The 15,287-nt window shown below is 42.1% G+C and overlaps 1 protein-coding gene across 1 annotated transcript in view; it reads left to right on the forward strand.

Annotated features, from left to right (window-relative positions):
• Ywhag (tyrosine 3-monooxygenase/tryptophan 5-monooxygenase activation protein gamma) overlaps positions 1 to 15,287 on the forward strand; it is a 35,369-nt gene that overhangs the window by 600 nt on the left and 19,482 nt on the right. The gene's annotated exons all lie outside the window — the stretch shown is intronic.

Raw genomic sequence — 15,287 nt, forward strand, 5'->3', positions numbered from 1 at the left:
CGGTCTCGGGAGCGGAGTCTTAGGCCCCTGGGTCCGCTGAGGAGCTGAGCCGGGGCCGTGCGCATCCTTTGTGCCCCACTTCCCCTCCTCCCAGTCTAGGCGTGGGGGCTGGGGACCGCATGGATGCGGTTCCTCTTTCTCTGGTGTCTGGGCGGCGCCTTTCCCATTCACTCAGCAGGTCTCCCCGTTTTCCACCCCCCACCCCCAATCTTCTTCCCCACTGCCTCTCCTGACGGATCTTTTAAGCAACCTCCCCGGAAGAAACGTAGGTACTCCTGAAAACCTCGGCTTCGTGGTGGAAAATCGAAACCTGGCTCACGTTTTTCTTAACAAAAGGCTTCTCTTTCTCCATTTCCCCTAAGCAAATCCTCTAGGCTCTTTTAGGAAGGAGGGGGACATTTGTCTCGCTGGCATTTCCATTGATTGTTCTCCATTTGTCGTTTCCATATCTCTTACCGTTTTTGTATTGAAAAGGGTAGGTATTACCTTTAAAATAAAGGTTGTGATCTTTAGCCGACTCGTTCAATTTGTGACATACGCTGTTTCTTTTCTGAATGTGGGCACGTGTCTGTTGAAATTCCTGAAGTTGAGAAGAATATATTCTGTCTTATTTGATATTGCAAACAAAGCGGTGGTGGGAGGCAGTATCAAGTCATTCCAGAAGATTCTGCATTTGTCATATTGCAGAGAGCCTAGGCTGGGTGGAGGCTGGGAGGAGTTATTTTAAAGGGAAAAAAGTCTTTAAAAAATTGTTTTTTGTTTTGTTACATGTATCCGAAGCTTTTTTATTTTTTAAGGTAATGCATCCTCATGCTGATGAAAAGAGAATACTAATCTCGAGTTGTCGCATTTTGTCTAGGATGCAGATTCCAGACTCTGTTGCTCCATTTTGTCAGTAACATTACATTTATTTAATGGCTTGGCAACCGGTTTGATATTAGAGGAGGGGGAAGTAGTGAATATTATAAGATGAAACTAGAAGAATTAGTGATACAGGTTTCCCACTATCTTAATATTTAACTTCCTGTCTTATGTAACAAAGGTTTTAACATGCATCTCCCATGTGAAGTGGATGGAGTGTATCTTGTATTTTAAATCTTTTAACCGAACCAAGCAGTAGATATAATACAGATTAATTCTTGAGTAACTACTGGTTCTGAGCAGGTAACAATGCTGCAGCTTTCATAGTTAACACCAATTACTTAAAAAAAAGAAAAATTTTTATCTTATTAAAGAGTGGCTTTGGTTCTGAAATTGGGAGGAATAACGCTGTGTTGAAACGTTGCCATAGTTATTTTACACCATTTTCACAATCAAATGATACAAGTTGGAGTTTTTGTAGGTAATCAATATTGGAAATATCTGTGGCTCTTGTTATTTATTTAGAATCTTAATTTTTCCACATTTCTAGTTTCACAAGAACGGGAGTGACCTCGCACCTAGATCCATAGCAACCTAGTGATGTCACGCAATGACACAGAGGCTGCAATGCACCTAAGGGGTGGTAGGGAGTTTGCAAATGGCATTTGTCCAAGGTAATGCAGAAATTAGCTGATGAGCCAGGTTAGAATTGAGTACTTCATCTCCACCAGATAGGAATTGGTCCTAAAAACTAGAATTTCATTTACCCTCAACATGCAAATCACTGACCTCTAGAGAACACTTTTTTCATTGCTTTTAATGTTCAGCTCATTTTTAAAAAATTGAGCGATTAGAGAACAAAAATAGAATTAAATTTCAAACAAAAATATTTATAATTATAGTGCAGAGATGGGAGTACATTTGAGTTATTTCAAGTAATTAACTTGGCCATTTTGAATATAAACCTTAAAAAATTATGGCATCCTACTGGGCCAATTCCAGTAGCTATTCAGGAATGGAACCTATTATAAAATGTTTTGTGTTCAGATTCGGGAAGGTTGTCTTTGTTCTATTTGTGTTTCTGCTCCTTGGCAAAGTATGGAGGAAATTACAATGTCTAGTCTAAAATAAAGACCTCTACAAACCTGTTTACTGTGATTTTGAGGAAATAGGCCTACATCTGACTCACTTTCCTCATCTGTAAAATGGAGTGATACCTAATTGAAAAAAGTAAACGTGGACTTGGTGCTCAGAATAGTAACTTCTTACACGACTGCACTTCCCTTGTATGAAAGTCATTAGCCCAGGTGATATAGCTCAGTGGTAGTGTGTGCTTAGCATGTATAAGGCCTGAATTCCAATCCCCAGCACCAAAATAAGTAACTAAAAATAAGTCAGAAGAATGTATAAAGTGTGCAGAAAACTCTTGAACTTTGTTTAGAAGGCTGAAATACTGCCAGGTGTGGCGGTGTATACCTGTAATCCCAGCACTCAGGAGGATTGCCACGAGTTCGAGGTTAGTCTGGACCTCCGTAGTGAGACTATATCAACTAAAACAAACAAAACACTGAGATGGGAGTTAAAATTTATATTTAGTGAAATCATCCTGGTAATGTTAGGATTTGTGCAGTGATGGTTGTACCTGGGTGACCAGGACAGAAATAACGTATGGTACAGTATTTTGAAAAGGAAGAATGTTGAGGCATTAAAGTTCATGCAGAGTAAAGCAGAGATGTTCTCTACTTGTCAGACAATACAGTAGTCCCCACAACATTCTTGCTTTCCTTGGTTTCAGTTACCCAGGGTTATCCATGGTCTGAAAATAATTGCATGGAAAACTGGAGAAAAAAGCAATTCATAAGTCTTAATCTTTGTTATATTTTATTGCTACAACTGTTGTATTATTAACCTCTTACTGTACCTAATTTGCAGATTAAACTGTCACTTATATTCATATAGAGGAGGTGGTAAAGTGTTTGGACCATCCTCAGTTTCAGGTACCTGCTGGAAGTCTTAGGATAGATATAACCCCTGAAGTAAGGTGAACCTCGGAACTGTCCTGTCCTTTGGCTTTGGCTTTTGTTGTTTGTTTTTTTTTTGAGACAGGGTCTCACTGTGTAGTTGAGACTGACCTGAAACTCACTATTTAGCCCAGGCTGGTCTCAAACTCACAGTGATCCTCCTGCCTCAGCCTCCTGAGTGCTGGGATTACAGGCATATTCCACCACGCCTGGCAGTCCTTTGGCTTTTAGTAGCACCCTAAGAATTTAATATTCTAAATAGACTACTGGTATGTGCCTCAAAGGGAAGAAGAAGAGGTTCTGGACTCCTAATTTTCTTGAAGTTATTGGGTTAAGCAATCTTTTTTTTTTTTTCCCCCTCCCCTTTCCTCCATACTGGGATTGAACCCAGGACCTTGTGCTTGAGGCAGGTGTGGCGCCCAGGTTAAGCAATCTTAACTGGGTAGTTGGGGGCATGGGTGGCGAAAGACTTGTAGTTATGTGTAAAAACAAATCTGCCCCAGTGGAATCAATAGATTTTATTCTATTTTTCCTGCTGGCTCTTCTAAGATGCTAGATCAATAGCCATTATCACTAATGGAGTAATGACACCTCTAGACACTTCAGAGGTGGACTTCTGCCAACCATTATTCCAAGTCATGTGGTTTGAATTATTCTCTTCTTTGGGGTGGAGGGAACCACAGGTAATAGTTTGATTTTTATGTGTTATCCTTTGCAATACTGAAATGAATATTAAGTGCTTTTTAAATTTTTTATTTTTTTATTGAGAAATTTTTTATTTTTTAAAATTTATTTTGGGAGGTGTTGAGACAAGGCTTTGCTATGTAGTTCAGGTTGGCCTCGAACTCCCTATGTAGCCCAGGATGGCCTTCAACTCATGGTATTCCTCCTGCCTGTGTCTCGCGAGTACTGGGATTACAGGTGTGTGTCACCATACCCGACCCTCTAATAAAATTTTTAAAATCTTGTATCTTTTTTAATTGAGATAAATCTTTATTACAGTCCTCTGGATTAACAGAAGACCCTGGGTAAGATTTTTATCTAGTACTACTCGGAGAAGAAGCCTTATTTATTTAGCCAAATTCTAAATTATGAAAAATATTGGAGAAAATGTTTTATTGAGATAAAAAGTCATATCATAAAATTTCCAGTGTACAGTCGAATAGTAATGAGCACATTCCACAGTGTTGCACAACTATCACTTCTGTCTAGTTAAAAAAAAAAATGAGTAAATGGCATATTAAAAAGGCAGTGCTGGCCTCGACTGTGTTTCCAAACATGCTCCCAGTGTAGGGAAGTAATAATGAAGGGTCCATAACGGCTCACTGCTAGTTTTAATTGGTTATCTCTTTGTCTTGGTTTCAAACATCTGAGCCTTTTCAGTATAAGTTGAAAAAGGAGACTTAAGTTTGTATTGTATGTCTGTTTAAAAGAATCGTAGAACTTAAAGCCATATGATATTTACCCAAATAAAAGCAATTTGCTTGAAATCTGAGCAAACCATTAACCGATTGGAGATTATGGAAATGTTGCTGGTGTTGTGCCTTCTGCTCCACCCCCAGAGAGGACTATTGTGAATGACTTCCCTGCTGTGAAGTTGTGGTCTCCTGATGAACACTGCACAGAGTGGGGAGCTGCTCAGTCCTGGCTGCTAAGCTGATGGCGCCAGCAGAAGGTGTGAACTGCTGTCTGGTTCCTGGGTGCCGTGTGAGAGTCGCCTTGCTCCCAGTCCCACCAACCCTGACCTTTTAACTGGTATCTGATTAATAATGTGTTCCTAGCAGGTTCTGTGGAACATGGAAGACAAGAAAGCAAGGATCAGATAAGGGCTGGGGATATATAGCTCAGTGGCAATGTGCCTGCCTGGCAAGCATAAGGTCCTGAGTTCAATCCCTGGTACTGTTCTGGGGAACCAAAAAACAAAAAAAACCCAACTTTATGATCAGAGGGAGAGACCTCATTATGTAAATCAGCCTGTTGTGGTGGGGGGTTGCCTTGTTTCCTAAGCTCTGCTCTTAGGGCTTTGTCAGATAGTACAGTCCCTAGCTATGGGGGGGGCCATCTCTGCTGCTTTTCTGTGTCATAGAGGCTACCAGTATAGTACCAACTGCTTTATGGCTACTCCTGCCATAATTATTCTGCAGTTATCTTCTCAAATTTGATTTTGGGTGTCAGCTACTTAGATGTATTATTAAAAGCGGCATTTGTGGGCCAGGGATTTAGCTCAATGGTTCTGGTGACTGCCTCGCAAGCACAAGGACCTGAGTTTGATTCTGGGTACAAAAAAAAAAAGCATTTGTAGAAATTATTGAAAATATGATTTTACTAATAAATTTGAAAACTAGCGTTATGAAAAGTGATCAACAGCCAGGCATGGTGGCACATGCCTATAATTCCAGCACTTGGGAGGCTAATGTAGGGGGAATGCTGAGTTTGAGACGACCCTGGATTATATAGCCAGACCTTGTCTCAAAACAAGTGATCAACAAAGATTCCTCAAAACATGGCACAGGTGTATAGTTCTTGGTCGGTTATGGTGACGCACACCTGTAATCTCAGCACTCGGAGACAGAGGCAGGAGGAATACCATGAGTTGAAGGCCATCCTGGGCTACATAGTGAGTTTAAGAAGGCCAATCTGAACTACATAGCAAAGCCCTGTTTCAACCAGTAGGACTACTGCCTATAGTCCTAACTATTCTGGAGGCCGAGACTCGAGCCTGAGTTTGAGGCCAGCCTCAGAAACATTCAAGACTGTTCATTAAAGAGTGTTCTTGCACATTTATTTATTTATTCAGGGTCTGGAGTGACTCACCATATAACCCAGGCTGGCCTCAAACTCATGGTGATCCTCTTGCTTCAGGGCTAGGATTATAGGTGTGTGCCACTCCACCTAGCTACACACACACACTCGCACACGCACGCATACATACATACATTTTTAACATGACATAAAATTCCATGCTGGGCATAATGGCACACACCTGTAATCCATGTACTCAAGGAGTCTGAGGAAAGAGGATTGCAAGTTCTAGCCCAATCTGGGCAACTAAGTAACTTACAAGAGCCTGTCTTTAACAGGGGTGGTGGTGCTGAGATTATAGTTCAGTGTGAAGGCCCTGAGATCAATCCCCATTACCTCAAAAATAAAAATCCAAAGCCGGGCGTGGTGGCGCAAGCCTGTAATTCCAGCACTCGGGAGGCTGAGGCAGGAGGATCGCTGTGAGTTTGAGACCAGCCTGGACTACATAGTGAGTTCCGGGTCAGTCTCAACTACATAGTGAGACCCTGTCTTAAAAAAAAAAAACAAAAAACCAAAGCTGGGGCCAGGGATTTAGCTCGGTGGTTCTACTGCCTGTCTCGCAAGCGCAAGGTCCCAAGAGCTTGATCTCTGGTACCCGCCAAAAAATCCAAAGCTCTGTGTGCTGATACATTCTTGTAATCCTAGCACTGGAAGTTTGAGGCAGGAAGATCACTGTGGTTGTGAGGCTAGCCTGGTGGGTACGTAGCAAGACAGTGTCTCAACTCCGACGGTGTCCGACGGTGTCTCAACTCCTTCAGTAAATCCAAATAAACTCATTGTTGCTCTTTTTATCTTTGGTGATACCTAAAGCCACCCTTGACTAGTAGGACTCCAATATGAATTTGCCTCTCTCATCTGTTACTGGGATGGGATGAGTGAGCTGTGGCCCACTGAACATCTGTGGACAACAGTTGAAGAGCAGTCACTGACCACCCTCCCCTAGTTGAGTGCAAAAGCTGCTGTAGCCTAGGGAGACATGGGCAGGAGATAGCAAGAGGGAGGCTTTTAAGTGCAGGCTTCTTTTGAAGCCATAGAAATTGTTTCAGTTTCTTTAGCTTTCTAAAAGGAATTATTGATAGGTCAGCTAAGCTGCCATATTTTAAATATCCTGCATCCAGTAAACAAAAGTGTCTCTGGTACTATTTCTTCAAGGTTGTATAAGTCAGCTTTTTCTTTTTCTTTTTCTTTTTTTCTTTTGGTTCTGAGGGTTGAATCCAGGGTCTTTACACCAAGCTACATTTCTAGCCATTTTTATTTTGAGACAGGGTCTAAGTCATTGTCTAGCCTGGGTTTCTCCTGCCTCAGACCCCCAGAGTGCTAGTATTACAGGTGTGTGCTGCCATGCCTAGCTTTTTAAAAAATATTTGAGGGCAAGGAATGGTGACACATGCCTATAATCCCAGCACTTGGGAGATTGATTCAGTAGAGTTGCTGGGAGTTCAAGGTCAGCCTGGGCTACATAGTGAGTTTCAGGTCAAGACTGCACCACAGAGTGAGACCCTGTCTCAGAAAATTTTTTATTTTTGCTTAGTTACCTGGATTGGGTCACCAGCACTCAGCTTATTATTTTTAAAAATATTTAGTGTTTAGGATGCTTCCAAATTTACATTTATAAATAATGCTATGGGGCTGGGGATTTAGCTCAGTGGTTTTTGCCACTTGCCTCGCAAGCGCAAGGTCCTGAGTTTGATCAATAACTAGGTCTTATTTCGAGATCAGATGAGTTCAGCTTGGTATAGCTGTAGATTTAAGAATAATGTTTGTTTGTTGTTTTGGTACTGGAAATCGAACTCAGGACCTTGCGCTTTCAAGGCAGGCGATGTGGAACCACTAAGGTAAATCCCCGGCCCCTAAGAATAATTTTTAATCACAAGCACAAGGTCCAGCATTCAAGGTACCCCCCCCAAAAAAGTATAATTTTTAAAGTTAAGACCTAGTACTACAAATAATAGTTTTATGTCAAAATTTTTGAAGTAGTTTGTTCTTGTGTATTATATACACAAGGATCAGAATTCAAATCTGCCTTATTTAGTGAAGAAAACAGACTTAGCCAGGTGTGGTGACATACCCTTGTAATCTTAGCACTTGGGAGGCTAAGGTAAGAGGATAGCTCCACAGTGAGTTTAAGGCCAGACTGCACTACATAGCAAGAGCCTGTCTGAAGAAAAGACAAAAATAAGTTCAAGCAGCTGCGAATCCTGGATTATTTGAAGCAAGGCTTGATCTCACCTTTGCTGCTTCCTTGTGTTTGGAAAAATTGCCTTTCCTTCCTTTGATAGGTACCTTGAAGTTATAAGATGAGGATGGGTAGAATTACCACCACCTCTAGCTTTTCCACTTTTGGAACATTGCAGTCTTCTGGTGTTTGCATGCTTTCTTGCTCTTCTGGCTCTCTCTGGGATTACTTAGCATTTTGGAAGATGGCTTTTTGTCTCCCTAAAATTACCCTTATTTGCCACAAATGCACATATTAGCAGCAAAATCTCTATATTCAAATTTGGCAGCCTCAGAGTATAGTTTTTGCCTAAGGCATTTAATCCAGATGGCAGATAATTTACTTTTTTCCTTGATTTTAAGAAGGGGCTTGTGTTTGTTGTCTTCCATCAATCTATGCTCCTGTGAGGGGGAAAAGCGCTGTGTGGGTCTTGAGTGGGCTGAGAGGTTGATGCTACCCGTGTCCATAAGGCAAACATTTTGCTATCGCAGGGATAGCCGTCTTAGTTGGCTGTATAATGTGTGCCTCTGTGTGTGTGCGCACTTCCTTTTGTAGTACTGAGAGCTGAGCCCAGGGCCTTCTCACTGTTATATCCCTGGCCCTTTTTAAAAATATTTTGAGACAGGGTCTCACTAAGTCACTGTTTTAGTTACTTTTTTGGCTGCTGAGACAAAATCCCCCACACCCACAAGTTAAGGAAGGAAAGGTTTATTTGGCTTACAGTTTGCAGAGGTTTCAGTCCAAGGCGGGGTGGCATGGCGGAGGAGCATTGTTGGGGAGGAACAGTTCATGGCAGGCAGAAGACAGTAAAAGCAAGCAAAGGACCAGATAAACCTCTTTTTGTTCCCTTTTTGGCGGGTGTGGGGGGGCTTCAGGAATCGAACACAGGACCTTGCATTTGCCAGGCAGGTGCATTGCCACTGAGCTAAATCGCTGTCCCTGTCCCTTACATTTTATCCCGGATACCGGGATTAAGGCAGTGTCAAACTAATCAGTAGACTGATTTAGTAATCACCTCTCATTAATCCCAGCATTTCCCCATGAATCAAGTACACTCTCCTTATTTTTTTAATATTTAGCGTTTAGGCTGCTTCCAAATATACATTTTAAAAATTATTATATATTTTTGGTTTTTGAAACAGGGTCTCTCACTATGTTGTTGAGATTGACCTGGAACTCATAGGTCTCGAACTCACAGCAATACTCCTGCCTCAGCCTCCTGAGTGCTGGGATTACAGGAGTGCACCACTATGCCCAGCCCAAATTTACATTTTAAAATAGTATTGCTATGAATATCTTTGATTAGAGCTTCAAACAATTTATATATTAAGACACAGATTCCAAAATTCCAAAAGTGGAATAGCCAGATTTATGTGTGTGTGCATTTATATATATTTAAGCCATAGTACCTGGTACTCCTAGGTGGTCTCCCATTCAAACACCAACTAGGTCTCGTTCTGAGATCAGATGGGTTCAGCTTGTTATGGCCATAGACTTCAGAACAGATTCAGCCACCTCTGAAAAAGCTCCGCCCATGACTGCATGAGGCATTGGGGAGCATCTAGACACAAACTGTAACAGTCACACCAAGTTGCCCGGACTGGCTTTGAACTTGGCAGTCTTGTCTGTCTCCCCGAGTGTTGGGAGTATAGACATGTACCACCAAGCCTAGTTTTGCCCCCCCCCTCCCGGGATCGAACTCAGGGCCTTGTGCTCTCAAGGCAGGTAGGTGGTGGCGGTACCACTCAGCTAAATCCCTGGCCCTGCTACCTTTTCTTAAAGGATATTTCTGTTGGATTTGGCTGTTACCACTAATCTGATAGTAGAGTTAACACCTTGTTGGTTTAGAACTTATTTTGGTACATAATTTTTGTTTAAAAAGGATTATACTATCTAGAGAGGAGTGAGTGTATGTGCGTGTACATGCACATATATTACCATGCTTTCTGTTCCCAGACAGCCTGGGTTTGAGTCCATGTTCAGAAATGTGGAGCTGGCCAATTCAGTAATAATTCCAGTAAATAATTCATGTCAGGAGGATGTGCTGCTGATTTACATATTTTTCATCATTTTGACAGTTCTGTAGAATAAGAACTAGAGTCCCTTTTTTTTCCTTCTTTGAAATAGTTTAAGGCTAAATTAAAGAATTTGGCTATGTTTTTTTTGTTTGTTTTTTAGTTTTATTAGTACTTTTGATGAAAGCTTTCTTTGTATTAATTACATGTTTGCAGTACATAATTCATCTTAGGGAGCTTGATGCATGTACATAATAATTCTTTTTACCTTCCCTTCCCCTCCCCTGGCTACCTCCCCTCCATTTAGATCCATTTATTGAGGAAGGAAAAACAATCTGGTAAATTTAAAGTAACAGATTGAATTTTTAGAACTTGCATAAAATATCTTCCTGTTAACATTAGTTATTTAAAATTGTGGCACATAGATTCTTAAATTCTTGCTGAATGAATTACTAGTTCTTATTTTGGATTTGTGGCACCTTACTGTATTTGGTCTTGGTTTTCTCTGTTAATTTGGCTGGCTCTGTATATGTATTTTAATAAATAATGACTAAGTAACTTAGTAAAAGTACATATGTCTCTTAAAAAATGGAAGTCGATACTATTTGCTGATCATTACTAGCTTCTGGCTCACAATGGAAAATGTGGGGTACTTTTTGGTATGAATTTTAAAATATGTTCTATAGATTTCTATAGTTTAATGGCAAAACATTTGTTGGTACATTTTAGACATACATAACACTCATTGTAGGGAATTTGCACCTGTACATGATATATTCTGCCTCTCTTTTTCTCCCCCATCTACAAAAGCTTTGTTTCCATAGTTTTTCTTCTGTTTACACTTTTTTTGTTTTTTGTTTTTTGTTTTTGAGACAGGGTCTCACTATGTAGTTGAGACTGACCTGAAACTCACTATGTAGCCCAGGCTGGTCTCAAACTCACAGTGATCCTCCTGCCTCAGCCTCCTGAGTGCTGGGATTACAGGTGTGTGCCACCACGCCTGGCCCAGTTTACACTTTTTTTTTTTCCTTGTCCCTTCCTTCCTCTTGTTCTGTAGATTTATTGATTGGTATCTTGGGAAGGCAGGAGGTTTAAGGTATGCACTGTTAGAACATTGCAGTGTTGGACTGGGGCTGTAGTGCAGTGGGGGAGTACTTGCCTGGTGTGTGTGAGGCCCTTTTCTGGTCCCCATTGTTGTCATCCTCATCCCTTCATTATGTTACATAGTTTGGCCTTTATTTATTGTCATCTTTTTCTTTTTTTCCTGGCATTTTGGTTTTTTGAAGCAGGGTTTCCCTTTTTAGTTTAGGCTGGCCCTAAACTCACTGTGTAGCCCAGGCTGGCCTTGAACTTGAGGCGATCTTCCAGCTTCAGCCTCCTGAGTGCTGGGATTATAGGCGTGTGCCACCACGCTTGGCTTTACAGTAATTTTGTGTATTGGGGGCTCGAACTCAGGACCTTGTGCTTGTGAGGCAGGCAGGTGGCACAGCTAAGCTAAATCCCTGGCCTTCTGCTGTCATCTTTGAAAGCATTTTTATGTACTGTTACCCTGTAATTTCATAAAGTTAATGATAGTCTTCCCATTTTATAGGTAAAAATGTTTAATTCTCCCTACAGCTTTAGTTAGTTTTTCCCTTCCTTTAAAGCTAAGGATCTTGGCTTCAAAAGGTTTTCTAGCTTTTGAAAAGGAGACAGGAGAGGATGGTGACCTTTTTGTTTCATTAATTGATTTGTTTTTTTTAATTGTTTGGTACCGGGGATCGAACTCGGAAACTTTCACTTGTGAGGCAGGCAGTGTTCACTGAATAAATCCCCGGCCCTGAAAATCCTTTAAACTACTGGCATTTAAAATTTTTTTTTCTGTTTCCTTTGGTTTTAAGATTATATGCTGTGTAGTGTGGGGTTCAATATCTTCTAGGACAGTCCTTTCTGTTTTAGATATCATTCTTTTTTTTTTCCTTTTTTGGTACCAGGGATTGAACTCAGGTCTTCGCAATTGTGAGGTAGGCCGTGGAACCACTGAACTAAATCCCTGGACCCCATTTATTTTCTTTTTGTTTTGTTTTAGTTTTAGAGACAGGTTCTCAACAGGTAGTTCAGGCTGGCCTTGAACTTGTAGCAGTCCTCCTGCCTCAGCCTCCCCAGTGCTGGGACTACAGGTGTGCACCCCCACATCCAGTTTAAATGTTTAACAGAGGACAGTTTGAGAAAAAGGAAAGAGCACCTAGTGTGATGGTACACATCTGTAATCCCAGTGCTCTGGGATTCTGAAGCAGATCACAAGTTCAGGCCCAGACTGGGCAATTTATAGAGACCTGTCTCAAAATGAAACGGACTAGGATGTAGCTCTATGCAAAGACTTTGAGTTCAACTCTGAGTACCAAAAACATAAGAAGAAAGGATACACATTTTGTATGGAATTCACAAAATTAATTTTCAACATTTTGAGAGGATTTAGGCGAAGATTAAAGGAAGAAAAGATGCCACTTTGTGTTTTAGGGGGTTTTGGGGTGGGGAGACAGAGTCTCACTAATTCAGGCTGGCCTTGAACTCAGAGTGATCCTCCTGCCCCTCAGCCTCTCCCTAGTGCTGGGATTACTAGTGTATATCACCACACCTGGCACCAATTTTTTTTTTTGGTACCAGGGATTGAACTCTGATCAGGCAGACCACTGAACTGCTGAGCTAAATCCCCAGCCCTGGCACCAATTTTTTATATCTCACATAAAATACTTTTTTTTGTTGGTGGATAAGCTGGGAGTGCTGTGGGATTGGAGGCGCTTGACTTGCACTGGGCATCTGGGAAGCTTTCCTAAGGGAGATCCCTCGGGGTGTGGGGGTGTCAAGAGAGAGGTTGGGTGGAGGAAGGACCTGCTCCACCACTGGGAGAAAGAGTTGAGCCTTAGGGTGTAGAGAGAGAAGCTGCCTGCAAGGAACACTGCTGGCCTGAGCAAGTGAGGACAACAGACCAGAAATGAGTCTGAAGAGATGAGTAGCTGGCTCCTAGAGGGTCTCTGGAGTGTGGGTTTTTTCTTAAACTTTGGGGGGGGTCACTTTAGGCAGAAGAGGACTAGGCTGTGAATGTTGGTTTGGAGAGATCACTGCCAGCCACATGGAAATTGTACAGGAGAGGGGTGGGGTGGGCTAGTGAATGATGGAGGGGTCTGGACGTAGGGGGTGAGTACTGCATCTGGACTAGGGCAGATAGGAGAAGGAAAAGGGAAATAACGAGAAAGATTGAGTTGTCCTGCTGAGTTAGGGGAAATGTAGAGGAGGCAAATTACTATAAAAAAGGATTTAGAACCCTAAGTACTCAAAGCATATTGGGGCTGGGGGTATAGCTCAGCGGTAGAACTCAGGCATAAAGTATGCAAGTCTCTGGGTTTGACCCCCCGCCGCAAGGTATCCCCTCCCCTCCACCAAACACGGAATAGGACCCCACTGACATCCAGGCTGGTCTTAAGAGCTGGAGGATGTAACACACCTGGCCCTCACAGAACTGAGATTTTAGTGGGTATCTTCTGTCTGATAGTTGGCACTGTGTGTGATAAGCACACCTAGAGAAAATTAGGATTTGAGGCCAAAATGTGAAACTCTGGAGAACTGGACTGAATGGCCTGAGGAAGGAAGACTTTAAGAGCACATAGGTATGTAAAAAGCAGGAAAGGTTGGTAACAAAGGGAATATAGGAAAAAGGTAAGTGACTACTGGTCTGTATTGCTGAACCTGTGCTCTTTACCTTGAGTGCCATCGCTTTTTTTTTTGGTGTGATATGGTCTTTCAGTGCAGCTAATTTACCCAGGCTGGGTTTAAACTTGAGATCCTCTTGCCTTAGTAGTCTCTTTCATCTACTTTTTTTCCCAGTCTGCCTCAGGGTCTCCTCCCTGATCTTTCTCTAGTCCCACAAACAAGTAACCTTTCCCCCACCCCCACCTGGTTCCTTTCATCCTCCTGCCTCCAGGAGTGCTGGCTTACAGGTGTGCACTACCATGCTTGGCTGTTTTTTGAGGGGAAGAAGGCTATTGGGGATTGTACCCAGGGCCTTGTACTGTACCACTTAGCCATATCTCCAGCTCTGAATTACAAGGTAAAGATAAAAGAAATTGGATAGTGAAGTTGGAAGGCAGTGCTAGGGGTTGAACAAACCCATCTGCATGGCTTGGAAGAGTGGTCTACAGCTGAGTAAAATCTGCAGCCCACAGGTGATGATTTTAGAGTGGTATTATGGTTTAGATCTAAAATGTTCCCCAATGGAGGAGGGAATAGTATAAGATAAAACTAGAGGTTCCGTTTGAAAAAAAAAGTCTCATGTGTCTAGATGTGGGGCTTTTGAAAGGTGACTGGAGGGCTGAGCATTTAGCTCAGTGGCACCGTGCCTGCCTTGAAAGCACAAGGTCCTAAGTCTGATCCCTGTAACCCCCCAAAAAATAACTAGATCATGAGGGTTCTAACTGCAGTGGCAGAGGCATCCATTGAGATCATAATTTGGGAGGAGAGGGAAACTTAGTGAAGTCAGTTTGAAGGGATCAGTTCATGGGCGAGTGACCGGACTATACTCGGGTGTGGGTCCCCTGTTGTCTGGTCCTGGCAACCCCTCAGTGAGCACTTCATTCTGCCATGCCCTCCCACCACTGTGTTCCACCTTACCTCACCCACCGCAGTGGAACCAGCCCACCTTGGACTGAAACAATGTAGTGAAAGTGCGTCCTTCCTCCTGTGTCAGGTACTTGTTCATAGCAATGGAAAGTTGACTAACGATTGGTTGTAATGGTAGTGGACTGAGCAGTAAAAGAAAGATTGAAGAATGGTAATAAGTGTAGACATATTTCCAGAACCGTGTTTTGAAGGAAGAGTTGGACTTTTTGTTAATGGGGACAAGAAGAAGAGGAGGGTAGTTATACAGGGAAGAGAAAGGACTGATAGGACACTAGAGGGAATTTTTCTAGGCACTCAGGCAGTGATTGTTACTTGTTTTAAAAAGGCCTTATAATTGCATTATTTAGCTGTCACATTCCTCCAAGAAGAGATGCTAATAAGCAAGATTGCCAGGCAGTTTGTAGTAAATCCAATTTACAGCTCTCATGCTCTTTTCTCACTCCCTCCTACCTTGACTATTTTAGGTTTAAGAATAGATGCAAAGCTGGGCGTGGTAGGTAGTACACACCTGTAATCCCAATACTCAGGAGGCTGAGGCTGGAGGATTGTGAGTTTGAGGCCAGCCTGTGCAATTTATCAAGACCCTGTCTCAAAGTAAAAATTAAGGGGGCTGGGGATTTAGCTCAGTGGGGTCACTGCCTGTCTTGCAAGTGCAAGGTCCTGAGTTTGATCAACGTACTAAAAAAAAAAAAAAAAAAAAAAAAAAAAAAAAAAAAC

This window comes from Fukomys damarensis, unplaced genomic scaffold (assembly GCF_012274545.1).
Source record: "Fukomys damarensis isolate Sample0158 unplaced genomic scaffold, DMR_v1.0_HiC HiC_scaffold_17, whole genome shotgun sequence".
Taxonomy (NCBI): Eukaryota; Metazoa; Chordata; class Mammalia; order Rodentia; family Bathyergidae; genus Fukomys; species Fukomys damarensis.